This window comes from Pelodiscus sinensis, chromosome 17, assembly GCF_049634645.1.
Source record: "Pelodiscus sinensis isolate JC-2024 chromosome 17, ASM4963464v1, whole genome shotgun sequence".
Taxonomy (NCBI): domain Eukaryota; kingdom Metazoa; phylum Chordata; order Testudines; family Trionychidae; genus Pelodiscus; species Pelodiscus sinensis.
The window spans coordinates 31,787,211-31,814,446 of NC_134727.1; the positions used below are offsets into that span (position 1 = coordinate 31,787,211).

At 46.9% G+C, this 27,236-nt stretch overlaps 1 long non-coding RNA gene across 1 annotated transcript; it reads right to left on the minus strand.

Moving 5' to 3' along the window:
* Nucleotides 1-2,953: 2,953 nt before the first annotated feature.
* Nucleotides 2,954-27,236, minus strand: LOC142818739 (uncharacterized). The gene is made up of 6 exons (XR_012896379.1): nt 26,176-27,236; nt 22,045-22,156; nt 21,504-21,551; nt 21,174-21,262; nt 4,579-4,747; nt 2,954-3,025 (listed from the first exon to the last, which is right to left on the minus strand). It is a non-coding gene; the product is annotated as an uncharacterized LOC142818739 (long non-coding RNA).

Genomic DNA, 27,236 nt, shown 5'->3' on the forward strand with positions numbered 1-27,236 from the left:
AGAACATATTTCACTTAAAGCCTCTTTAAAGAGGATGGTTGGGGGTAACATGAATCATCGATTCAATATTATTGATTGGCACATGGAAAGAATAGGCCACCTTACTTCTATAAAGTATTTTGAATCACTAGGGATGCTGTAGTTTAATTCCCCAAAACACACACTTGAAATGACTATAAGTAGAAGGAAGCAACCCTTTAATACCAACTCCTGATACATATATGGGCTGCCTACACTTCAGCACATGGGCATTCTTACCCATACTCAGAATGTGCAGCTGCGTTTGGGCACCCAAAAATGTGGGGCACCACTCGATCTTAATGCCCATCCATCTGCCTCTTCCTATCCCCGTACAGTGGCTCTGTCTCCTCCGGAGAGGAGCTAGTTAACTCACAAGTGAAAAAGCCTGCCGGAGCTATTAGCAGAACATCAACCCCCTGAAAGAGCCCTTCAAGTGGTAATGAAACCATTTACCAGTCATTTGCCAAACTCAGGTATATAATGTCAGTTTCAGAATTTGCTGTGTTAGTCTAGGATCTTAATGGGAAAAAACCCTTTAAAATATTTCATTGCTGTGTTGATGAAGACTATAAAATCACATCTCTAAAAAAATCATCATCTGCTCCCAGGCTGCCCCTGGGCATGGGGACACCATCATACCATGTAGGAGCCCATAAATCTTAAGGACGTCCTTGCTTCAGCCACAATTCAAAAGATCCAGAGATGACCTACTGGTGCCTTGCCCCAGTTTCCACATAGTTTTAGTTAGCAGCCTAGATCAGACTTAACTACATCCCGGAACCAAGTAACAGCCTTTACTACATCCAGGTTTTAGCCTGGTACTAGGACACAGTTAGGTCCTGTCTGCACTACATACTGCATCTGTTCTACCCCTGGGTGAGACAACAAAGACATTTCTTAAACTAGTTAATACCAAGAGAGAGGAAGGAAATTAAGCTTAATAAGAAATTAGGATGTATACAATTTACTTTCTAGATGGATTAGCTGATAAATTAGGCTGAAAGAGAAGGTCAATATTTTGACACTTGGGTATCTATAGTCAGCAATCTGACTATATATTTAGAGCTCTAAACACGTGGCATGATTTGGGCTTCAGTGAATTTTGTATGCTTGACCCCTCTGAAAACAGACCAATCTACTCGCTGCATGCCATGAGGAAGCTGACATCAGCTTTCACTGAAACTGCACCCAAAGTTATCCTGTGAGACCTTCCTGTTTGGATGTGAGTCATAGTTCAGGGCAACTGCGCCTGTACAACCCCCTCATGGTCTACTAGGGGCACCCACTGGTGCAGGGGTGGGCAATAATTTTTGAAGGGGGGGCCACTTCACAAATATCATGGGCCACCCCAGAAGGGGCCGGGCCTTGGGTGGAAGGGGCGGGGCCAGAAGCCTTCCTGTGCTCCCCCACTCACAGACCTTGAGGGCGTATCTAGACTACACTGAATGGTCAAAAAAGGATATGCAAGTTCTGTGGGAATTTGCATATCTTCTTCCGATTGCACTTTCCGAGCTTTCAAAAGTGAAAGTAATTAAGACATCGCTTTTTCAGAGAACCCCCCCTCTTTGTTGAAAAGCCGTGTAAACCTCCTTTTTTAAGGAAGAGCGGCTTTTTGACAAAGGGAGCGGCTTGCCGAAAAAGCCGTGTCTTAATTACTTTCACTGCAACTGCACCCAAAGTTATCCTGTGAGACCCTTCTGATCTTCTACGATCAGAAGAAATTCCTGTGGAATTTTCATATCCTCTTTTGAGCATTTGGCGTAGTCTAGATACGCCCTGATTGCCTGGGGGCAGGAGGAGCGCGTAAAGTCTTTGCCTCTCCCCCTCCCCAGCACCTAGAGAGAACTGCCAGCTCCCAGACCCCAGGTCTCGATTGGCCTGTTGAGGGGGGCAGGGAGTGGTAGGGTGGCTGTGGGCTGGATCAACCTGCTTGGTGGGCTGTATCTGGCCTGTGGAGGCTTTCTTGCCCACCTCTGGGGTAAGGGATTCGGGTGCAGGAGAGCCTGTAAGATCTGGGAGGGAGTTTGGGGTGAAGGAGGCAGTTGTGACCTGAGGCATGGGATTGGAGTGCAGGAGTTTCAGTTGTGACCTAGGGCAGGATGGGATTGTGACCTAGGGCGGGGGGATTGGGATCTGGGGCAGAGGATTGGGGTGCAGGGTCTGGGAGGGGTATGGGCTCAGGAGCGTGGCAGAGGGTTTGGCTTATGTGGGACAAGAGAGTAGGAGGGGGAGGACAGAGAGCTGTGGGGAGGAAAGGTTGGGGTGCCAGAGGCAGGCTCTGGTTAGGAGACTTACCTGTAAGACTCCCAGCCAGCAGCCCAGCCCCTGCACAGGACATGTGCTCTGTGAATAAGAACCTGAGCAGAGGGGAAAGTGGTACTTCGCATGCTGCCTGTTTTTCAGACAGGCAGCTTCCATTGGCCAGAAACTGTCTAATGGGATTGTGCTGGGGGCGGGAGCAGCCAAGAAGCACCACTCCCCACTCTCCTGTCAGCTCACAGTTTGTGAAACACAAACAGCCCAGCAGCCACTTTTCTGAGCAGTGTGAGGGGCTGGGGCAAACAGGAGAGTCTGTCTGAGACTCCCTACTGCGTCTGTGGGCAGGATTCGGTGGCTTGGCAGGCTGAATCCAGCCCAGAGGGTGTTTTGCCCAGGCCTGCACTGAAGGCTCCCAGCTCCTCGGCTGTCACCTCTCTCCCCCTCCTGACCACAGATACCTCCAGGCTGCTCAGTTCTCTGTTCTTGCGTGAAATTTCCTGCAAGTCAGATTACTGAAAAGTCTGCACTTAGCTTCTTCTCCAAAAGGAATGCCCACCATTCTAAGGTACCACACAGCTTTTTCTCAGCAAGTACATTTATTCTTAAGGTGAAAACATTACAGAGAAAATATATCTAAAACAATAAAAGAATCTACATGCCTGCTAAAAAGCTTACCAGAGGTCACCCCAATTCCATCCTCTAGCTCTGTAGGTATCAGTCCTTCACCACACACACTGGGTTTTCCCTGTGGTAACAAGTTACCTATGTCAGATTCAGAGCCAGCACAGGAATCAGCCAACCATGGCCCTCAAGGGATAGCTTCAAAAGGCTGGGTTTTTGCGTAACTGTAGTTAGGGAATTTGTATTCACCTGTGCCTAGAATTCCCCCAAGCAATTTGCTTAATACTTTCTGTTCCAGGAATTCATTTTTTGTCTGGCACATTGTTCAATACAGTCCTTCGAAACACCAGGTCTCATATCTGTGACATCTTCTGCCCAAATAGGGTTGCCAGGCAGGTCAAAAGAGGAACTTTGATAGCTCTAGTCAGCACCTCTGACCGGGCTGTTAAAAGTCCATTGGGTAGTGCAGCAGGGCTGGTTCCGTGCAGCTCCTGGAAGTGACCCGCTTGTCTGGCTCTTCGTGCAGGGGCAGTCAGGGAGGCTCCATGCACTGACCCACCCTGAGTGCCAGCTCTGCAGCTCCCCTTGGCCAGGGACCATGGCCAATAGGAGAAGCAGGGGCAACGTGCGGAACCACCTGGCTGCACCTCCACTTAGGAGCTGACAAAAGAATATTCAAGCCACTTCAAGGAGCCGCCCCAGGTAAATGCTCCCTGGAGCCCACACCCCTTCCCCCTTTGCACTCCAATCCTCTGCCCCAGCCCTGCCCTCTCTGTCCCATTCCAAACCCCTCGACTCTGGCCCCACTCCAAAACATACCCCCTAGTCAGAGCACTCACCCCCCCCACACACACCAACCTCCTACCCCAGCTCAGAGCTCCTCCCAGAGCCTGCACCCCCTCACTCACTCCAGACCCCTCCACCCCAGTACAGGGTCACCTTCTGCACGCCAAGCCTCTCATCTCCAGCCCCACACCTGATCCTCATATCCCCAACCAGAGCCTTCACCCTTCATCCCCCCGATCCTAACTCTCTGCCCCAGGCCTGAGTCCCCTCCTGAATCCCGGCCCCACACCAGAGCCTTCACCCCCACCCAAAGATCTGGCCCCCTGAACGCCAACACCTTGCTTGCCTCAGCCTGTAGCTCCCTTCTGCACCCTAAATCCCTCATTTCTGGCCCCACCCCATAGTCCATACCCCCAGTCAGCATCCTCACCACTCTACCCCACCCCCGCAGATCCCAAGTCCATGCCCCAGTGCAGTGAAAATGAGCAAGGGCAGGGGAGAATAACAAATGGGCAGAGTGCAGTAAGCGGGGTCCAGACCCCAGAAAAGGAGGGGGTGTTCGGCTTTGTGTAAACAGAAAGTTGGCAGCCCTATGCCCAGAGAGGTTCCATGCTATTCTGGCCTACAATAACGAATAAACCATTAATTCAGTACAATGGACGCCAAAGTTACCTAAATGTAATTCGGTAAGTTCTGCCAAGGGTACGCAAGATATTGATCTGTCACAGTGAGCACCCATTGGGGAAGCACTTTGAAAATCCCCAGGTTAGCAGCTGCTGAATATCCTACCCTCACTGGCAAATGCCTCTCTCTTCTCCAACACAGGTTTTCTCCGGTAGCTGGGGCACAAGAACATTGTTTCTCCTTAGAAAGAGAGAAATTCATACTCACTATATTATCCGTATTGTCTTGGGATTTGTTTATTTCCCTTTGCTGGACCCTCTGGAATCCTGGAGAAGCGTGAAGGTCAAATCTTGATTCTTCATTTAAACCAAGTCGCAGAGCGGAGATTTTGATAAGAATAAAGTAATGGCTCAATATAATTGAAAACAAAAGATACCTGCGAAGAAGACACAGGAGAGATAAGAAGTTCTGCCTTCTGCCCCATCAGGACTGAGCTTCTCAAATAGGACGCGACAAGGCACATGTCACAGTTATGTCATGGGAAGATACAGAATGTTCTGTCACTACCAATTAGGGGCCGTTCCAATACAGTGAATTGTCTACTTCCCCTAGGTCAAGGAGGGTCAGCATTATTCTCTGGGTAACTTCAGTGAAAACCATGCTCTGCCACTTTAAAATCTGACATTAGTGATTGCTGGAATCTGTTTTCTGGACCCGTGGGACTGCTCCACACTTAATTAGATTTTGGTTTACAAACTGCATCAGCATCTGTTGCCTGTTCTGTGGGCACTATAAATCCAAGGGGACTGCCCCTGCCTCACTACATGTTCTGTTTTCACAAAAGCCAAAAACTTTATTAAGCCTACAGTGGTCCTAATGGCTCAGAGGTCTCAGACTTGACCTGAAGGAAGGACTGGCAACAGTTGCAGGAGAAAAAGCAGCGCACTATGTTGAGGGAAGGAATAGCTGGCAGGTAACCTGGCAGGAGGCCGAAGAGTGTTGGAGAATCCATACAGTCACCTAGAATACTTTTGGATCGTATTTTCAAATGCAGTTTAGTGGAATCATAGAACCATAGATCTGGAAAAGACCTCAGAAGATCATCAAGTCCAGCCCCCTGGATTAAGATCCCATGTCTCATTTTCAAAAGTGACTTATAGATTTTTAAAAGGTTAATTTAAAAAAAGTCAAGAAATTAGAATCTTGTATTGTATGATTATAGTTTTTTAGTGAAGAAAATAGTTGCACTTTTGGGATCTCTTACCAGAAGTCAGACACCTAAGTCAGTGGGAGCTAGGCACCTAAAGAACTTTGAGGATCTGGGTTTTAGTCTTGGAGTTATGCTCCTCAATGGCAACTTGCTTTTGAAAAAGGGACTTTTGAAAATATTGCCCCTTATCTATTATGCTTTTTTCCCCATTTAACCAGTCTGTCTAATTTTAACAATGAATAAGGGAGAATGCTCAATAATAATAACTGAAAAATTGCTGAACATTAAGGCCATGTCTTCACTTGTCATGTTGGAGATTGATCTTCTGGTGTTTGATTTAATGGGTCTAGTAAAGACCCACTAAATCGAACACTAAGGGCATCCCCAGTCGGCACTGGTACTCCTCGCAGTTGTGAGGACTAAGGGAAGTTCACAGGAATGTTTGCTCCTGTTGACCTCCCCCGGTAAAAACAGTGCCAAGCTCAGTTTAAAGTATGTCGACTCTCCAGCTACGTTATTTACATAGCTGGAGTTGTGTACCTTAAGCCAGTTGTAGTATAGACCTGGCCTAAAAAAACCCTTAAGTTACGACATAAAATATTTCCAAGAATCTATCAGCTCCTTGTTTTAAAGGCAAAGCAGTAAAAGGTACTAAGAACCTTCATGATTAGCATCAAAGAAGTCCCCCTATTATATTATGAAATTTCTCCTCTTCTTCAGCAATCAACAGCCAAAGAATATAACAGCAATTTCACATAATCAGTGCTGTCTTCTACAAAATCAATGGAGTGGAAGGCCTTTGTTCTTGCTATATGGCCCTAATGCATGTGCAATTTTACATCCAATAACCCTGGGTTAGTTTCTAGCATGATCTGAGTCCAAAGCAAGCACTCTGATCTCTGGAATAAAAAATACTGAACATTTTATTTCTAGACTAGGAAAGGTGCTTCAAAGTCTCATGGCAAAGATTGTGATAAAACTGCCTGTGTTAATCTTGCATCTATCATCTTATTCATGTTATGCTTCTATAGTACAGCACTTCACATCACAAATCCTCTATTACCATCTAAAATGTGATTACTTCTCTGGTTGGTTGCTTTCCTGCAAATTATAATCACACAATTAAAGATTACAGTTTCCAAAGCTATCTTCCCTTTAGAAATGGGGCCAACCCAGAATCTTCTATCAAAAATCCCTTTGAATTTCAGCAGGTTTAGATTCAAAATCCTCAGATCCTAATTTGCTTCCTCTGGCTAGTTTCAAGATTAAATCGAAAAAAACATGTGGTGCCTTTTCCTAGTGTAGTTATGTGATGGGGGGGGGGACCTTTATAATATTTTGCATCACTGAATCAGAACCTCGAGCTTTGATTCACCATTAAACCTGAACCTTGGATCCGGATCCAAACACTGGCTCCTCATCCCACTTATCTCTGTTCCTTTTGTGGAGCATGGCAGTGCTGTTTACACATTTTTCCAGTCCAACAGCAACACGTCCAACCTTGCCGTGCTGGGCACTCACACGTTCCTTGCTGTTAAGACCCTATTCATTACCATGGGCTTGACTAATCTATTCTGCTGTGCAACCCTTTCCATGCCCAGAGCAGATTCACTACCAAGAGGTCATTTCATGAGTTTGCCCAGTTCTGGGGAACATGGTGATGCTCTCTGTAACTCATGAGCTCCAAGCGCAATCAGCTTTAATTTAAACAAAGATGTCTGAGAGAAAGGGAAAATATTTATAGCAAAAAGCCACCAAAATACAGGCTTTCCTTGAGTTACAAACATCTCACTTATGAACATCTGCACATGCAAATGGAAGCTCACTGGCAGCCTCAGGGGAGCAGGCGAGAGGTGCAAGTGCTGGCCAGAGGACTCTGGAGGAGCAGGGGAAGGCTGTGCAGCCAGTGTCTGGAGAGAAGGGGAAACTTCTGTCTCTCTCCAGCTGCCAGCTACAGAGCCTCCCCCTGCTCCTGCAGAGTTGTCTGACCTGCACTTACGCTGCTTGCCACCTCCTGGTGAGTGAGGACTGAATACAGCCTGCAGGAGGGGGCATGATAGCCAGGGGCTTGAGCTGGCCACAGGAGCCTGTGCAGAACCCACGATCAGGGGGTGGTACTCAGGGGATACCCAGAAGTTGCCTTCAGAATCTCCACCTACTTCCTCATCCTCTTCTACTTAAACTTGTCTCTTTGCAAGCACCAGCATTCAAAGTTCAATACAAAAAAACCTCTTTCTACTATTTTTCATTGCAAATGGACAGTATTTCAGCTACATTAGGGGTTAAAGAGGTTTTTGTAGGCGAGCCTGAGAACCTAACTTACCCTTTATAACATTGCTTCTACGGGAAAATGCGTTCCAGGTTCCAAACAAGCAACTCACAAGTGAACTTTTGGAACACAACCCATTCGTAAGTTGGGGACTTCCCGTTCTAAAAGAGGATAGGGCCAAAATCTATCTTGATTCACCCCCACATGCAACCCCTGATGAGAGCATTTTAGGACGTAAATTCACAGAGAATGTTTCTAAATATATGGGGCTGTCGTGGCAATATAGGTTCTGCACATGGCACACAGTTATGTTCTGATAACTCTGGAGGTGTATAAACTAGACTGTCAAATGAAGTACAGGACATCTAGAAGGATGTTCCAGGTAAGCGCTTACTGGCTACTTCTTAACCTCATTAGGCAGGCGAGTTGTGCACCTCTGTTCCAGAGGTGGATATGGAGCATAGCTGTTATGCTCAGTAGGGATGTGACTGGTTAACTGGTTAATCAGTTAACCTGTAAACCTCACCCTTTCCGGGTAATGCTTATCGGTTATGGTTAACCAGTTATGGATGGAGCAGCTCCCTGCCCGCCAGGGTATGGGGCCATGCCCAGCATCCTATGGGCAGGGGCACTCCAGCCCATCCAGAGCAGTCATCATCTCCCCCCAGTGGGAGGAGGGAAGAGTCCAGCCTAGCTGTGATGGGTGGGGTGGGGCTGCAGGCTGGAGCCCCCTTCCTCTCCACCTGCCCTATTGAAGCTGTTAACCAGTTCAACATTAGAGATTTTGCATCCTTAGTGCTCAGTCTCTAGCTCTCACTAATTTCACTGGTTAAAAAAAACCCCATGAAGACATAAGAAAGGACATACTGGCTCAAACCAATGGTCCATCTAGTCCAATATCTTGTCTTTCAACAGCAACCAGTGCCAGGTGCTTAGAGGAATGATCAGGCGACCCATCCTCCGTCTTCGTGTCTCAGCATCTGGCAGTCAGATATTTAGGGACACCCAGAACATGGGGTCACATCTCTGATCATCTTGGCTAATAACCATTGATGAACCAATCCTCTATGAATAAAACTAATTTTGCCTGCAGAATATCCTGTGGCAATGAGTTCCATGGGTTGACTGTTCATTGTGAAGAATCATAGAATCATAGAATAATAGGACTGGAAGGGACCTCGAGAGGTCATCGAGTCCAGCCCCCCGCCCTCAAGGCAGGATCAAGCTCCGTCTACACCATCCCTGACAGATGTCTATCTAACCTGTTCTTAAATATCTCCAGAGAGGGAGATTCCACCACCTCCCTTGGCAATTTATTCCAATATTTGACCACCCTGACAGTTAGGAATTTTTTCCTAATGTCCAATCTAAACCTCCCCTGCTGCACTTTAAGCCCATTACTCCTTGTCCTGTCCTCAGAAACCAAGAGGAACAAATTTTCGCCTTCCTCCTTGTGACACCCTTTTAGATATTTGAAAACCGCTATCATGTCCCCCCTTAATCTTCTTTTTTCCAAACTAAACAAGCCCAGTTCATGAAGCCTGGCTTCATAGGTCATGTTCTCTAGACCTTTAATCATTCTTGTCGCTCTTCTCTGTACCCTTTCCAATTTCTCCACATCTTTCTTGAAATGTGGCACCCAGAACTGGACACAGTACTCCAGCTGAGGCCTAACTAGTGCAGAATAGAGCGGCAGAATGACTTCACGAGTTTTGCTTACAACACACCTGTTGATACAACCTAGAATCATATTTGCTTTTTTTGCAACAGCATCACACTGTTGACTCATATTCAACTTGTGGTCCACTATGACCCCTAGATCCCTTTCCGCCATGCTCCTTCCTAGACAGTCGCTTCCCATCTTGTATGTATGGAACTGATTGTTCCTTCCTAAGTGGAGCACTTTGCATTTCTCTTTATTAAACCTCATCCTGTTTACCTCTGACCATTTCTCTAACTTGCTAAGGTCATTTTGAATTATGTCCCTATCCTCCAAAGAAGTCGCAACCCCACCCAGTTTGGTATCATCTGCAAACTTAATAAGAGTACTCTCTATCCCAATATCTACATCATTGATGAAGATATTGAACAGTACGGGTCCCAAAACAGACCCTTGAGGAACTCCACTTGTTATCCCTTTCCAGCAGGATTTAGAACCGTTAACAACAACTCTCTGACTACGGTTATCCAGCCAATTATGCACCCACCTTATCGTGGCCCTATCTAAGTTATATTTGCCTAGTTTATCAATAAGAATATCATGCGAGACCGTATCAAATGCCTTACTAAAGTCTAGGTATATGACATCCACCGCTTCTCCCTTATCCACAAGGCTCGTTATCTTATCAAAGAAAGCTATCAGATTAGTTTGGCATGACTTGTTCTTCACAAACCCATGCTGGCTATTCCCTATCACTTTATTACTTTCCAAGTGTTTGCATACGATTTCCTTAATTACCTGCTCCATTATCTTCCCTGGGACAGACGTTAAACTGACCGGTCTATAATTTCCTGGGTTGTTCTTATTCCCCTTTTTATAGATGGGCACAATATTTGCCCTTTTCCAGTCTTCTGGAATCTCCCCTGTCTGCCATGATTTTTCAAAGATCATAGCTAAAGGCTCAGATACCTCCTCTATCAGCTCCTTGAGTATCCTGGGATGCATTTCATCAGGACCTGGTGACTTGCTGACATCTAACTTTCCTAAGTGATTTTTAACTTGTTCTTTGTGTATCCTATCTTCTAAACTTACCCTCTCTCTGCTTGTATTCACTACGTTAGGCACACCTCCAGACTTCTCGGTGAAGACCGAAACAAAGAAGTCATTGAGCATCTCCGCCATTTCCAAGTTCCCTGTTACTGCTTCTCCCTCCTCGCTAAGCAGTGGGCCTACCCTGTCCTTGGTCTTCCTCTTGCTTTTAATGTATTTATAAAAGGTCTTCTTGTTTCCCTTTATGCCTGTAGCTAGTTTGATCTCATTTTGTGCCTTTGCCTTTCTAATCTTGCCCCTGCATTCCCGTGTTGCTTGCCTATATTCATCCTTTGTTAGTTGTCCTAGTTTCCATTTTTTATATGACTCCTTTTTTATTTTGAGATCATGCAAGATCTCCTTGTTAAGCCAAGCTGGTCTTTTGCCATATTTTCTATCTTTCCTACACAGCGGAATTGTTTGCTTTTGGGCCCTTAACAACGTCCCTTTGAAATACTTCCAACTCTCCTCAGTTGTTTTTCCCTTCAGTCTTGCTTCCCATGGGACCTTACCTACAAGTTCTCTGAGCTTATCAAAATCTGCCTTCCTGAAATCCATAACCTCAATTGTGCTGGTCTCCCTTCTACCTTTCCTTAAGATCATGAACTCTATTATTTCGTGATCACTGTCCCCTATACTGTCTTCCACTTTCAAGTTCTCAACTACTTCCTCCCTATTTGTTAAAACCAAATCCAGAACAGCTTCTCCTCTGGTAGCTTTTTCAACCTTCTGAAACAGAAAGTTGTCTCCAATGCAGTCCAGAAACTTATTGGATAGCCTGTGCCTCGCTGTGTTAGTTTCCCAACATATGTCTGGATAGTTGAAGTCCCCCATCACCACCAAATCTTGGGCTTTGGATAGTTTTGTTAATTGTTTAAAAAAGGCCTCATCCATCTCTTCCACCTGGCTAGGTGGCCTGTAGTAGACTCCTAGCATGATATCACCCTCGTTTTTTACCCCTTTTAGCTTAACCCAGAGACTCTCTACACAGCTATCTCCTACGTTCATCTCCACTTCAGTCCAAGTGTGTACATTTTTAATATACAAGGCAACCCCTCCTCCCTTTTTTCCCTGTCTGTCCTTCCTGAGCAAGCCGTACCCTTCCATACCAACATTCCAATCATGCATCCCATCCCACCAGGTTTCTGTAATACCAATGATATCATAGTTGTATTTATTGGTTAGCAATTCCAGTTCTTCCTGCTTATTACCCATACTTCTCGCATTTGTATATAGGCATCTAAGATACTGATTTGATCTTGCCTCCCTGTTGTGCCCTGACCCTCCTTTCTCCTTGCCATTATAGGCCGTAGTCCCCCCCATTTCCAACCCATCTCCCAGTCCCGCACATTCAGCACTTACCTGTGGGCTTTGCTCACCTGCCCCCGACAAACCTAGTTTAAAGCCCTCCTCACAAGGTTAGCCAGTCTGTGTCCAAACAAGGCCTTCCCGCTCCTGGAAAGGTGAACTCCATCTCCGCCAAGCAGTCCTTCCTGGAAGAGCACCCCGTGATCAAGGAAGCCGAATCCCTCCTGGCGACACCATCGTCGCAGCCAGGCATTCACCTCCAGGATGCACCTCTCTCTGCCCGGGCCCCTACCTTTGACAGGAAGGATAGAAGAGAATACCACCTGCGCTCCAAACGCCTTCACCCGTACTCCCAAAGCCCTGTAGTCACACTTGATCCGCTCAGTGTCACACCTGGCAGTATCATTTGTGCCCACGTGGATGAGTAGCATGGGGTAGTAGTCAGAGGGCCGGATAATCCTCGACAATGCCTCCGTAACATCTCGGATACGGGCCCCTGGCAGACAGCATACCTCTCGAGATGAGCTGTCAGGGCGACAGATGGGTGCCTCCGTTCCCCTCAGAAGAGAGTCTCCAACCACCACTACTCTACGTTTCCTCCTCGCAGTGGTGGCAGGAGACTGCTCAACCTTGGTGGTGCAAGGCCTGGTCTCCTCCACCGTGGGGAGTGACTCCTTGTCTCCTGCTGAAAGTAAAGTGTAACGGTTATGTAACAACACAGTGGGAGGGTTAGGAGCAGGGGTGGAACACTGCCTGCTGCCGGAAGTAACCAGCTGCCAGTGCTCACCCTGCACCACTGCCTCCTCCATAAGTGGCTGGTCAACAGTCCCACATCCTAGGACAGTGACCTCCGTGGACTCCACAGGAATACTGTCCAGGAATTCCTCATGGCTACGAATGCTCCTCAGCCTGGCCACCTCCTCCTGTAGCTCTCCCACCTGCTGCCTGAGAGATTCCACCAGCAGGCACCTTTCACAACGGTTGTCTCCCCCAGCCTGGAGATCACTCAGTGGGAATTGCAAGCCACAAATACAGCAAGACCACACCAGGACCTGGGTAGAGGCATCCATGCTCAGGTTCTCTGTCTGGATACAGGCACAGGTGGAGGAGACAGGAGAAGTACTGGCACAAGCGCTACGGGTCTTCATCACCATCAGTCACTCCCTCTTCAACTCCCCTGTCTGCAGTCCCCTGTCCGCTTCGCTCCCCTGGTCGCACTGCTCTGGCTTTTTAAAGCCTGCTTGCCTAGGTCAGGCCTGCCCCCTTCTGAGTCACACAGGGGAAGGCTGAGCCTGAGGCTAATCAGAGGCAATCAAGGGAACAATGGCAGGCTCTCAGTCCCAACTGCCACAGAAGCTGAAACTGAAACTGCTAGCACTCACCTGGAATCAGACTCTCAATTCACACTTCAAACTGTAAAATTCAAACAGTCAGGCACAGGCACACACTCACACCACGGCTTGTACTCTCACCGGGTAGCCTCTTCGGCGGTGGGGTCGCTTTGCTCTCCCTCTTCAACTCCCCTGTCTGCAGTCCCCTGTCCGCTTCGCTCCCCTGGTCGCACTGCTCGAAGGATATTTGTTTTAAACCAGTTCCCTTTTAATTTCATCAGGTGACTCCCATTTCTTGTGTTATGTGAAGGGATAAATAACCCTTCATTAATCACTTTCTCCACACCCGTCATCATTTTATAAACCTCTATCATATTGCCCTTTTATCATCGCTTTTGCAAACGGAACAGTCCTAGTCTTTTCATCTCTCCTCTAATGAAAGCTGTTCTGTACTCTTCATCATTTTGTTGCCCTTCTCTGTATCTTTTCCATTTCTAATATATTTTTATGAGATGGGGCAACCAGAACTGCATACAGGATTCAAGTTGTGGGCATACCATGGATTTATATAAGGGCACTATGATTTTTAACTATCCCTTTCCTAATAGTTCCTACTATTGTTAGCTTTTTCAGCTACCACTGCACATTGAGTGGATATTTTCAGAGAACCATCCGTAGTGACGCTACAGTCCTGTTCTTGAGTGGGGTAAAAGCTAATTTAGACCCCATCATTTCATATGTATAATTGGGGTTATGGTTATGGTCTTCAATATGCATTACTTTGCATTTATCTAAACGGAACTTCTGCCATTTTGTTGCCCTTTTCGGTATCGTTTCCATTTCAGAACAGATTCTGGATTGGGGGTTCTCAACCTTCATTGCACCATGACCCCTTTCTGACAACAGAGTTACTATGTGGCCCGAACTGAGCCTCACTGCCCAGGGAGAAGGGAGGTGGCCACAACTCAAGTCCTGCAACCCTAGATGAGAGGGGAACTCAGGCTTCAGCTTTACACCTGGGTCCCTGTCAAAGTTCCCTGGAAGCTGGGTGGCAGCACGGCCCTGCAGCTGTTTAATGAGCTCAGAACTCTGCACACAGAGCTGCCTGGTGGGGGGAAGGGCACTTCCCCCTCAGTGACAGCAGCAACTCCCTGCTGAGGACGGAGCAGAGAGTCTTTCCTAGCTGGTAGGGAGGGGACATGTCACTTGCTGCTCTGTCCTCTGCAGGGAGCTGCTGCTGTCATTGAGGGAGAAGCGCCCCTCCACCCTCACCCCCTGCCAGTCAGCTCCATGCACAAGTCCTTGGCTGGGTGGGGCTCATTAAGCAGCTATGGGGCCGTGCTGCTGTGCAGCTTAGAAGGAACCTTGGTCCCAGCATGCCTAATGCTGGCCCTGGAAACCCCATTAAAATGGGGTTGTGATCCACTCCAGGGTCCCAACCCACGGTTTGAGAACCACTGTTCTAGAGCACAAGTTTTCTATAGCCAAGAGAAACACTTAGATATGGGGGTGAGAAGCTGAGCTATAAGCTGTTGCAATCCGTCATTGTTGGGGAAAGCGTGCCGTTGTTTCCTTTGAATTCCAGCACTACTGTCCAAGGCTTTTAGCGCAGTTTCCATTGCTCACATTTGATGGTGCGCCTTTGAAAAGATGACTGTACACAGTGCTGTGTTTTGATATTTCAGCACTTTAAGCATGAATGTCCTTAGTGTCTCAGAAGGCAGCAATTGTTTTTAAAACGGGAGAGAGGACTTTTGATTAAAAGCAATAAGAAAGGGTACTATTATTTCCAACGATGGTGGCTTGCTAGAGTGGCACACTAATTGGAAGACTCTTGTTTTTCTGAAAAGAAAGAGTGTTGCCATTAAAAGAAAAAAAAATCCTTTGTACCGAAGCAAAATTCTGCTGCAGCTTTTGGAACATGCTGCATTCACTGCCAACGTTCCAGAGCAGTACTTTTGCAAACAAAGCAAACACGGCCAGATTCTGGGTTTAAAATAGATACAATACTGCCCTGAATGCAAAGCAGTTGGAAGTATTGCTTTCCTGTGGCAGACTCTGGTGTCCTGCAGATAGTCTGTCAAAGGCTTTGATGCCTAAAAATCCAGGGTTTGCAATTATATCAGCTTCTTTTTGATTTTCCACTATCTTCTTTCTTAAAAGGTAGAAGGAACAACTATGTACAATGAAAAGATTAAGGCTTGCAAAGAAAAAGGGCTTGAACTAGAAAGAGTAAAAGTGGTTAAGTACACGCTGAAGGTGTCAACTCTCAGGACCTGGGAGCCTTGGAGAGATTACATAACGATGACTCGCTGTGTACGAATGTTGAGAAAAGTTTAAGTGGAGAATGAAAGGTTAAGACAAATAATAGGACTGTTTTGGTACATTTCAAACAAGAGGGAGGTAAGAGTTCAAGTCTCTCTGAGATCGAAGGAGAAAGTCACTGACAGAAGAGGCATTGGTTAAAACTGTGACAGAGTTGGCAATTGCCTGCAATATCTTTGAGAGCTCTTATGATATGAGTTTGAGTATGGCTGTGAGCCGGGGATTGTATGTAATTCCATGGGCTGAGGGCAGACCTGCTGACAGGAGCTGTGGAGAGGGAAATCAGCAACTGCCCCAAATCCCAGTGATTCCAAAGGGTAGCAACAGTGATCACTGCGGGTATGTCTACACTACAGCACTAACTCGAACTAACTTAATTCGAATTAGTGAATTCGAACTAAGCTAATTTGAACTAGTGCATCTAGACCTAAAAACTAGTTCGAATTAGCGTTTTGCTAATTTGAACTAGCATGTCCACATTGAGTGGACCCTGAACCGGGGTTAAGGATGGCCAGAAGCAGTGCCGGCAGGGCATCAGATTAGGACTTAGAGCGTTGAGCTGCTGCCTCAGGCTAGCCGAGGGCTGTGCTTAAAGGGACCCGACCCCCACCCCGGACAGACAGTTCTCAGAGTTCCCCGCTCACTTGTCTAACTCGATGAGGGACAGCAAAGCAGTCCTGGCTTGGAGTGCCCTGAATGCCCACACTCAGCACATCACAGCACTCGGCCATTAACCCGGCTGCACTTGGGGGGTCAATCAGGGGGCTGCAGAAGAGCTTCCACCCCGAGGAGCCTGCAGAGCCACCCCAGTCCTCCCCATCGGGGGCTCGTACCCCATTCCTCCCTCACCTCCTTCCACTTACCCCTCCCTAGCCCCCCTTCCTGATGTACAAAATAAAGGACACTTTATTGAACAAACTCGGGGAGACTGGGAAAAGGAGGTGGGAGAGGGGAGGGGAAAACCTGGGAAGAGGGAGCTGGAAGGGGGAAGCCAGGGGAAGAAGGAGGAGGGGAAGTATCAAACTATGGTACGCCATATCGTCAGTACTGTGTACAGATGTGATTTCCTCACCCCCAGAAAAGATATTTTGGCCTTGGAAAAGGTTCAGAAAAGGGCAACTAAAATGATCAGGGGTTTGGAACAGGTCCCATATGAAGAGAGGCTACAGAGACTGGGACTTTCCAGCTTAGAAAAGAGGAGACTGAGGGGGGATAGGATAGAGGTCTATAAAAGCGTGAGTGGTGTGGAGAGGGTGCATAAAGAAAAGTTCTTCATTAGTTCCCATAATATAAGGACTAGAGGACAGCAAATGAAATGAATGGGTAGCAGGCTTCAAACTAATAACAAAGACTTCTTCTTCACAAAGCAAATAGTCAACCTGTGGAACTCCTTGCCGCAGGAGGCTGTGAAGGCTAGAACTTTAACAGAGTTTAAAGAGAAGATAGATAAATTCATGGAGGTTGGGTCCATGGAGTGCTATTAGCCAAGGGGTAGAAATGGTGTCCCTGGCCTCTGTATGTGGAAGGCTGGAGATGGATGGCACGAGACAAATGGCCTGGTCATTGTCTTCGGTCCATCCCCTCCAGGGTACCTACTGTTGGCCGCTGTGGGCAAACAGGCTACTGGGCTAGATAGACCTTTGGTCTGACCCAGTACGGCCATTCTTATGTTCTTAGCTCAGGGCTCTGGGTTGGGGGGGTCTCACTGGACCACCTTGATTTTCATGCAGACCTGCTCCTGGGTGGCCAGGCTGGCAGCTATCCTGCCCTAGACGGCCACTTTCCTGTGCCTAGTGCGGAGGTCGTGGATGTTGGAGGCTTCCCCCCAAACCTCGATGAGGTCCATGATGTCCGCACTAGACCAGCCTGGTCCTGGGGAGAGGCGGAGGGATGGGTGGCAGTGGGTGGCTGGCTCGTGCCGTGCCAGGTGCAGGGTCTGCTGGCTGGGTGCTGGCAGGCTTGCACCTTGCACGGGCACCGTAGCCAGACCGTGCCCCTTTAAGGGCTCCTGGGCTGGAAGGGGAGCAGACAAGTTTCCCTGGTGGTGCCCAGAGTAGCCACCAGGGCAAGCTGGGGAGGGCTAGCCTCCCACTAATTCAAATTAAGTGGCTACACAGCCCTTAATTCGAACTACTTAATTCGAACTAGGCGTTAGTCCTCGTAGAATGAGGTTTACCTAGTTCGAATTAAGTGCTCCGCTAGTTCGAATTAAGTTCGAACTAACGGTTTGCCTGCGTAGCGCCTATGAAAGTTAATTTGAACTAACGGCTGTTAGTTCGAATTAACTTTGTAGTGTAGACATACCCTGCCGGAGTGTAACGCGATGCACTCTGGGTGGCTTTCTGGGGCTGAATGCAGCCTGCCTTAGCCCCACCCCTTTTGGGAGCACAGAGCCACCCCCCCCAAATCTTGCCCAGGGTGCCCAGCAAGTCGGTTGGCCTCCCTGGCTGAGAGTAATCACATCCCCTAGGGCTATGTCTAGACTGGCATGATTTTCTGCATTAAAGTTTTCCGTTAAAAGCATTTGCGGAAAAGAGTGTCTAGATTGGCACGGACGCTTTTCCACAAAAGCACTTTCGTCATCAGGGCTTTTTTGCGCAAAACAATACCGCGTTGTCTACACTGGCCCTCTTGCCCAAAAGCATTTGCGCAAGAGGGCTTTTGCCCGAACGGGAGCAGCATAGCATTTCCGCAAGAAGCACTGATTTCAGACAGTAGGAAGTCAGGGTTCTTGCAGAAATTCAAGTGGACAGTGTAGACAGCTGGCCAGTGTAGTCAGCTGGCAAGCAGCTGCTTTTGCGGAAAAACTTGCCAGTCTAGATGCAGCCTAGGAGTTCAAAATAGCGAAGAGTGATTGGGCAAATTCACTCAAGTGATAACGCCTTCAGAGAGGCTGAGGAGGCTCACCAATACTAGGGTGACCATCCATCCCGTTCTTTACTCGGACAGTCCCTTATTTAAGCTCTTCTCTCGGTGTCCCGACTTATTTTTTAAAAATGGGCACCATCATACGTATTTCCCTGCAGCGAAGGGAGGAGGGAGAGGGTATTTCCCCTGCAGCAGGGGGGTGAGAGGCACTCAGGGCTCCAGTCGTACAGTGTGTGTGGAGAGAAGCCACCGCTCCCTCTTTGGGCAAAGGCCTATAAAGCACAGCTCCAGAGAGAGCTAGTAACAGAACTAGAGTGTCCTATCTCCCCTGCTCCTTACTTTAACCATTACACAGAAATGCAATCCTAAGCAACTCTACTCTTTGCAATGCTCCAGATTTACACCTCTGCCTCTTAGGGCAGAATTTGGGCCAGTTCTGCCTCGGCATTCATGTTGCTAGATATTGCCTGTGACAGCTGCAGTTTGGGTTGAAGGATAATGACTTGGAGAAAGTCACAAAGATCTCTATTAGGGTAGGTTTTATGCACGTTTTGTGTCAGTGGTCTGGAAAAAGAACAATGTAGCAAGGTGATAAAGAACGGGTAATGATACAAACTGCAGGAGCAAATCATTGTCAACTTAGGAGGCAATGGCAACGGAATTTCAGAAGAATTTGGGCAGGGGAACTGGATGGTAAATGATTTATGCAGCTTTCTTGGGAGGTAAGGTATCAGTGTTATGCTGGCTGTCAGGGGACAGTTGAGTAAAATTCCTGGGTGAAAAGGGCATAAGTCATGAGGCCATTTTCAAAAACCCAAGTCATGCTCATTGCTTTATAACCAAATAAAACTATGGTTCATGCCGTTCTTCACAGAAACCACTCACAACAGGGTGAAATTCACCCCGACACAGAATCCACGTGCTGCTAAGCATAGTATAAATCCACCGATTAGGTGAAAGTATAGAAAGCTCTGAGGCTCTGAACTGGAGTGAGTCTCACTCCTAGACTATGTCTATACTACGGCTTTTGCCGGAAGAGGCAATGCAAATGAAGTGCAGATTAGCATTTTCTCGTGTTTCATTTGCATAATCTCTTCCGGTCTGTTTGTACGCAAGAGGTTTTTGTGCAAAAACAGACCAGAAGAGATTATGCAAATGAAGTGTGAGAAAATGCTAATCTGAGCTTCATTTGCATTGCCTTTTCTGGCAAAAGCCATAATGTAGACATAGTCCTAGTGAGGAGCTGTATGTAAAGGAAAAAAGATTTCAAAACAAACTGCTGAGCTGAAATCCATATGCAAATATGACACTCTGAAACAACATTTAAATAAACACATGGAGTGCTTCTCACTTTACAATAGGTAATTTCCCATTCAGGTACTTTCATCCTCTCATTGCTGTTAGAAATGAGCTACCTCCACTCTGATTTAATTATCACCTATCTCAGTATCTCTTCTTTTTCTGTTTTTTTTTTTTTCTCTTCAGCATCTGAGGAAGAGAGTTGCATCTTAGGAAGAGCATGCAAGATCAAACACACCAGTTATGGTTATAAAACTGCTTTGTGCTTTGGGACACAAACTGATAGCTGCAATGGGTATGGTTGCCAGACGGTTTAACTAAAAATACTGAACATCCCCCCCCCAAAAAAATGGGGGGAGGAATTCTGTTGAGGAAAAAAAGGGGGGGAGATCAAAGTTGTTGAGGAATAAAAAGAACCCGAGAATTATTAAGCAAAAAAAATAAAAAAATAAAAAAACAGCATGGCCCCTTTAAGAAAAGCCTGTGAAGCTTTTTGCGGGTGTCCATCTTGTTTTCCTGATCAAGCCAGAAGACAGCTTCCCTGCAGAACCAGGTAAGCGGGGGGCCTAAGGGGTCTGGGGAGGAGGGGGCTCAGTTGCTGAGTGTGTGTAGGGTTGCCAGGTGTCTGGTATTTTCTCCTCTTGGCAGGGAATAAAACAGAAAATACTGGACATTTCAGGTGTCCGGTATTTTCTGATTTTTTTTTTACCAGACAGGAGGTGAAAATCCTGGACTGTCCGGGTCAATACCAGACACTTGGCAACCCTACATCTGGGACACAATACATTTGCTATCACTGAAGTCCGGCTACTGTGCTAGACAGAACACTAAGAAGATTCACTGTCCCATGTCCCAACCATTTAAACTGTGCACACAATGGCGTGACTGGTAGCAGACTTCAAACCCACTTGTGCCTAGAATTCATGAGAAGCAAATCGGAAACCAAAACCCTAGGACAGTGGTCCCCAAAGTGGTGCCCGCGGGCGCCATGGCACCCGCCGGGGCATTTGTGCGTGCCCGCCGATAACCTAGCCGGCCCCGCCCCTGGCGTGTGGGGCACGGGAGGCGCCGGCCCCAGGCGCACAACACGCACCGACGCCGGGTGTGCGGCGCTCAGGTGGCCCCAGTCCCGGGGCACATGCGGGCGCTCAGGCGAGCGGCGCTTGAGTGGCGCTGGTGCCAGCCCCAGGCGCGTGGCTCGGGCGGCGGCGCCAGCACGGGGTCCACGGCACAAGGTGCTCGGGCGGCCCCAGCCCCGGTCCTACGGCACATGCCGGCACCGGCACCGGGTGCCAGGGCATCCCAGTCCCCTGGCATGCCCCCAGACGCACGGCCCCACCCACGGGTGCCCTGCGCGTGAGTGGCCCCACCCCCCAGGCACCCGGGAGCCTCTAAAGGTTGGGGACCACTGCCCTAGGACATCAATTATTAACAGAAGTCAAAATTTTAACCCTACATTTGGAAATAGAGACAGTTTGGAATATTGCATAAAGCTTTAGCCACCTTGTAAAAGAATCAAAGAAATCAGGTATTATTCAGGATTTCAGGAATCTTGCTTATCCAAAAAGATCCAGGAGGAATGTCTGCATGCTCTGAGAAGAGAAGATGAAGAGATATATGGCATTCTGAAATTACTAGAATAAGCTACAAAAGAAACTGAATTTATGTCAGATCTGAGCATGCTACGTACATTACTTAGATTAATGAGGCACTAATGAACTGAGATAGTTTTTATTTTAAAGGAATTCTTCAAAACGGTATCAGGCCAAAAGGCAGTCTCACCTGATTAAGGACTGAAAAACAAGTATGAGAGGATTACAAGATTTTACTCACTGGGGATAAAATATCCAGGACTTCAATAAAAGCAATTAGAATAACAACCTGTAGAAACAAATTAGAGAAGAATTAGAATATATGATATGCAAGGGTTAACTTACAGGAAAGACCCATATAGAGCCTAAAACTTGGAGCCTAAAACTGTCTTTATCCCAAGTATACAAACAACTGACCATTAATATATGGGAAAAAAATATGTTCATTCAATTTAGTATTGCAATCAGCAGCCATCCTATACTAATTTGATATGTGGTAATTTTATTCATTAAAATACATTTATTGACAATATAATTGTATAGAAGACACCTGTGTGGCTAATGCCCATTTTGTACTCATTTGTTATTACTTTAAAAACAGAGGGGTTTTTGTTGATGATGTTTTTTCACATTCATCCTCCTTTCCAACCCTCAGGTTTTTTTGGAATCCCTCCAGTTGCTGCCACTACTGCATACTGATGCCATCTTGTGGCAGAAAAGCTGAGGCATAGAACAAATCAGTCGTCTAAATAAATTAATTCCTTTACTGGGGCTTGACTTACCCTGAGCCAAGGAAGTCGGGTAAGATCATACTCCAAATCTATGTCTTTCTTTCAATCTCTCCTCGGCTTTCAGGGTTGCATTCCCACCAAATATTAAGTAGTTCTTCATGACCTTTGAAATTAGCAGAAGTACAATCTTCTGAAGACTAAAAGCATATGCAGATTTATTTCTGAATAACAACCGATGAATCAAATGCTCCCAAATTGTTTCCTTGAATACCTTAGCAAGAATTTAGTTGGGACTAGTCCTGCCTTGGGCAGGGGGCTGGACTTGATGACCTCCTGAGGTCTCTTCCAGCTCCATGATTCTATAATTCCAGGGACAGCTGGCCTTTTTCCATTACAAAGTTATCCTCTCTGTTTTTAACACCATCTTCCCTACTACCGAGCTGAACTTTCTTCACTCACTGAATCTCATACTACACACTAATTCAGGGGTGAACAATAATTTTGATGGGGATGGGGCAATCCAAGAATTTGGTAAGTGGACAAGAGTCACATTTTTCCATATTAATGGAGGAGGTACAGGATCTGGCATGCAGGTTGGATGCAGAAGGGAGCTGGGGTAGAGAATTGAAATGCAGGAAGGTGTGTGTGGTCTGTGTGGGAGTTTGGGTGAAGGAGGGGGTTGTGACCTGGGGCAGGGGTGCATCAGGGGTTGTGGGGGTTTGGTTTGTGACCTAAGGCAGGGGATTGGGGTGCAGGGCCTGGAAGAGAGATGGGTGCAGGAGCAGAGGTACAGAGCATTTGAGTTATGTGGGGTAGGGGTGCAGGAGAAGAGGGCTGTGGTGCCAGAGGCAGGTTCTAGCTGGGAGGCACATGCCTAAGCAGTTCCTGGCCAGCAGCCCAGCAGGTCCCTCAGGCAGGCTCCCTGCTGGCCTTGCCCCTGCACACCAGAATGGCTGGCTGAGGAGGCTATGTGCTTCTCTGAGTGCTGAGAGCCCTGGGGGGAAGGTACCTCATGAGCTACCTGCAAACAGGTAGCTCCCATTCACTGGACCCAGCTAATGGGAGCTACAAGATTTGCTGGGGGTGGGACAGCATGTGAAACCTCTTTCTCCCCATCCCTCCCAAGCTCGCAATGGCGCTCAGAGAGGCACATGATCGCTGCAGCTGGCTCCTCTGAGCAGTATACGGGGGCAGGTGGGGAGCTTGCCCGAGGCTTCCTCTAGCCTGTGGGCTGTGCCATATTTTGCCCACCCCTGCACTAGTTACCTGTTGGTTTCCTTCAACTCCCTCCTCTAGCCCTCTCCCTTATTACTTTTGCTCATTACCCAGGATCTCATCATCTTCTCTCCTACACGACCATCTCTCCTGCCTTCACTCTTTCCTCTCTTACATCAATCACAGACCCTGAGATCTCTCACCTGTATCCAGCCGCTCTACCTGTGCCATCTCTTCACAGCTGCTGACCCCATTTGCTTCTTTCATTTTCAGCCTCCCCCCTTTGGCTGCTTCCCCACAGGGTACAAACACATGCTAGTATCCCCATCCACAAAAAAAATGACCCAGTCTCTCCAGCTACCATCCCATTCTCCTCCTTCCCTTCAACTCTATGCCCACTTGAACAGACTGATCCACACCAGCAGTCACTGCGTCTGCTCTAGCCTGGATCCATGCCAGTCTAGCTTCTGCACTTGCCATACTGGTGAAACCACCCTCACCAAACACTTCTTGCCACTTTAACCAGAAAGGACACTCTCTAAATGACTTAGCCACCTGCATTCTGCTACAAAGACCTTTTACATCTGCACTTGAAAGGGAATCCTCTGAACTGTCATTCATGTTAAAATTCGACACTTGCCAACAAGGACTTAACAAGTCTTTGAACTTTCTCACCCATTACCAAGACAGTTTCCCCAATTATCACCTGTAATACCATTAACTCACAAACATCCCACTCTCCCTACCTTTAATATCAGCAATTCACAGACACTTACCTTCCTTCCTCCCCCCCCCGCATCCCCCTTCTGTTCTGCAATGTGATTTGTCCTTTTCATATTTGTTCATTTTTTTTAATTGTATCCTTTGGTATATATGGTTGTGACTACTTTCTTCCACTATTTGATCTGAGGAAGTGGGTCTGGCCCACGAAAGCTCATCATCTAATAAACCATCTTGTTAGTCTTTAAAGTGCTACATTGTCCTGCATTTTGCTTCAACTACCCCAGACTAACACGGCTACATTTCTATCACTATTCTACAAACACTTCGGTGACTTCTGCCTGGACAAAATTCAAGCCTGCGCTTCATCTACATCCTCTATGACAGTTCTGTGGCCTTTGGTTCTGTTAAGTCCCCCCTCCTCAACATCTTGTCCTCCCTTGGCATCTCCACTGATATCTTTCTTGATTCTCCAGCTGTTCCTACCTTTCTGATCTTTCCTTTGCAGTCTTCTTTGACATTTTCTCCTCATGGCCTCTTCCCCTTCCTATTGAAATCCCAACAGGGATCTTTTCTTTGTCTTTCTTCTTCTTCCTCCTCCAGTTGCCTCTATCCAGATGACTCATAGATCTGTTTCTCCACACTTCACGTGTCTTCTTCATTCTAGCGCCTACATTTCAGACAGTCTTGTTCACATAGTGCTTAAGGTAGCTTGCCATCAATATAGCAGGGGAGATGTAGGCATATGGTTTTGGGGACCTGGGATCCGTACCATATATGGCAATAGATACTTGATCAGAAAATCTGTCTCATAAAAGTCAAAGTCCAATGTCATGAGTAGGAGTCACTTCAGCTCTGGAAAAGCACTGGAGAGACTGCTTTTCAGAAAGATAGTATCTGTGCTGGAGCTGCCTTTTGAGCATGGAGCTATGTCATCAGATCTATGGGGCATCGGCCCCATGCAGTTCACCGTCATGGGCTTGGAAGTATGTCTGTGTTCCTACCTCCCTTTTGGCATCTTGTTTCTCTTGGGGGAGTTGAAGCAGTAGCCCCCCACATAAGCAGCATGGACAATAGAGAATCATCTAAGAGAACTCACCGCCAGGAGGCATACCAGAGGATACCTTCAGAAATATAATCTCCAAAGGCAAAGACAGAGCCCTAGACAATGGTGGCACTTCTGAGATGGAGAAGGATGTAGACTAGTCTAGGGTGCTTTTTCACTCCTATCGTCCTTTTTCAGCAGAAGACCTCAGACCCTTTCCAAACATAACTACCCTCCCAATCCCTGCCTATCCCTGTGTAGAGCGGTCAGGAAACCAAAAGCATTACCAACATCAACTGCTAACAACCCCAGAAATAACCCCAGAAGAATGGGGATAGGAACCCGGATGGAGTTGGAAATTTGCCTCACTAAGGCTATGTCTAGACTGCAAGCCTCTTTCGAAAGAGGCTTTTTCTAAAGTATCTTTCGAAAAAGCCTCTTTCGAAAAAGAGCGTCTAGATTGCAAGCAGTACTTTCGAAAAAGCAAGCCACTTTTTCGAAAGAAAGCAGCAAGTGAGTCTGGATGCTCTCTTTCTAAAAAGCCCTGTTGGCATTCAAGAACACCTTTTTTCGAAAGAGCACTTTCGAAAAAAGGCGTTCTTCCTCGTGAAATGAGGTTTACCGCCGTTGAAAGAAAAGCCGCGTTCTTTCAATTTAATTTTGAAAGAATGCGGCTGCAGTCTAGACGCAGGTGAAGTTTTTTCGAAAAAAGGCTACTTTTTTCGAAAAAAACCCTGAGTCTGGACACAGCCCAACTTTCCATTTATACTTAAAGTGAGCTTCCAGGAAACCATGTGATTGTAAGGGTGTTGTGTGTCTAGTGACGCTTCGGCTGTTCAAGAAGTCTTGGCATTTATTTCTGGTCTAGTCTGAAATGTATGTTTAATGCCTCATAACCAGCCAAGCTAGTGATGTATCTACCCTCCAAGAACAGCAACGTAGTGCCAGACACGCAAGAGGAAAAAAAAACCCAGTGAGCACATAAGCAAGCAAATCCCTCCGAACGATCTGACAGGTGACAGAACAACTTCAGTTGGAAGTCTTGCCTGTGAATGAATGGCCGCCAGGAACAGAGAGTGTGGGCATGGAACACCACAAAGATATTGCCAATTCATGGTTAGCGGAACCCTCCCTGGCTTGACTAAAATCTGCACATCGCGAATCACCACCAGCAGCATGCCATCTCCTTTTTGGGCTCTTACCCAACTCTTGCTGTGGCTGCCTCATCCACAGGAGAGGATATGACGGAGATCAATGGGGGAAAACGTCTCCACCGTGGCATCGGCCCCATGCTCCGTGGAATCGTTCACCGCTCCGGCTGGCAGACGTGCCAAGTGATGTGGAAAACAAACCCCAGGAGTGGGATCTATCTGTTCTGTGAAAGAAAGAATCCCGTCGGATGATACTTTATGCATTGAGGCTTAAAATGGTTGGTGTTTTATTAAAAGCTTTGGGAGGTGCTTTACAGCACATAATGGTAAAAATATCATTGTGCAAATCTCAGTCTTACAGTGGTAGCCTCCCTTGAAATACTTCGTAAGCCTCCAGGCATAGCACTCATCTCACTCACTTACACCTTCATTATCATATGACTCATTAATCTTACTTTCTTCCTTGTTAAGACAGTGCTTTGCTAGCGGCAATATTTAGTAATATCTGAATGTTAGCAATGTCTTGCATGCTCTGTTTAAGAATCCGAATAGAAATGTTCCACCCAAAGTACCTAGAAATCAAAATATAATTTCAACACTTTTTAAAACTATTGATACATGAGGGTAATTTTATGTGCTTCATTAAAACGTAATTCCTGTGTACTCTGAGCATTATGAATTGGAGTCGTCATTAGTAAATCATTCAAAGACAAGAACAGGAGTTACACAAAAATGATATATTCTGAATTCATAATAGATGTTATTCAGAAGAACCTACCGTAATATCACTCACCTGAGAACTTGCACCTGACAGGTCCGCATTTAGGCAGAGTCACAATAATGGCAATTGCCAGGCAATCTGAATAGGTTTCCTGGAGTCTAGGCAAACAGTTATTTGGCATTTGGCATTCCACGTCTTATTCATATTCACCAAGTGAAATGACCTAAAGCTTGCTTAGATGATCTCACACAAATCAATGTACAGGTGCAGCCTTTGCTTCAGAAGGGAAGCCAGCAAAGTTGTAACATTCATGTTAACTTGGTTCACAGGTGGCAGGTGAACCTAGGGCTGAGGGAGGGAAGCCCGCAGCCCCACCCCTTCTACCTGAGGC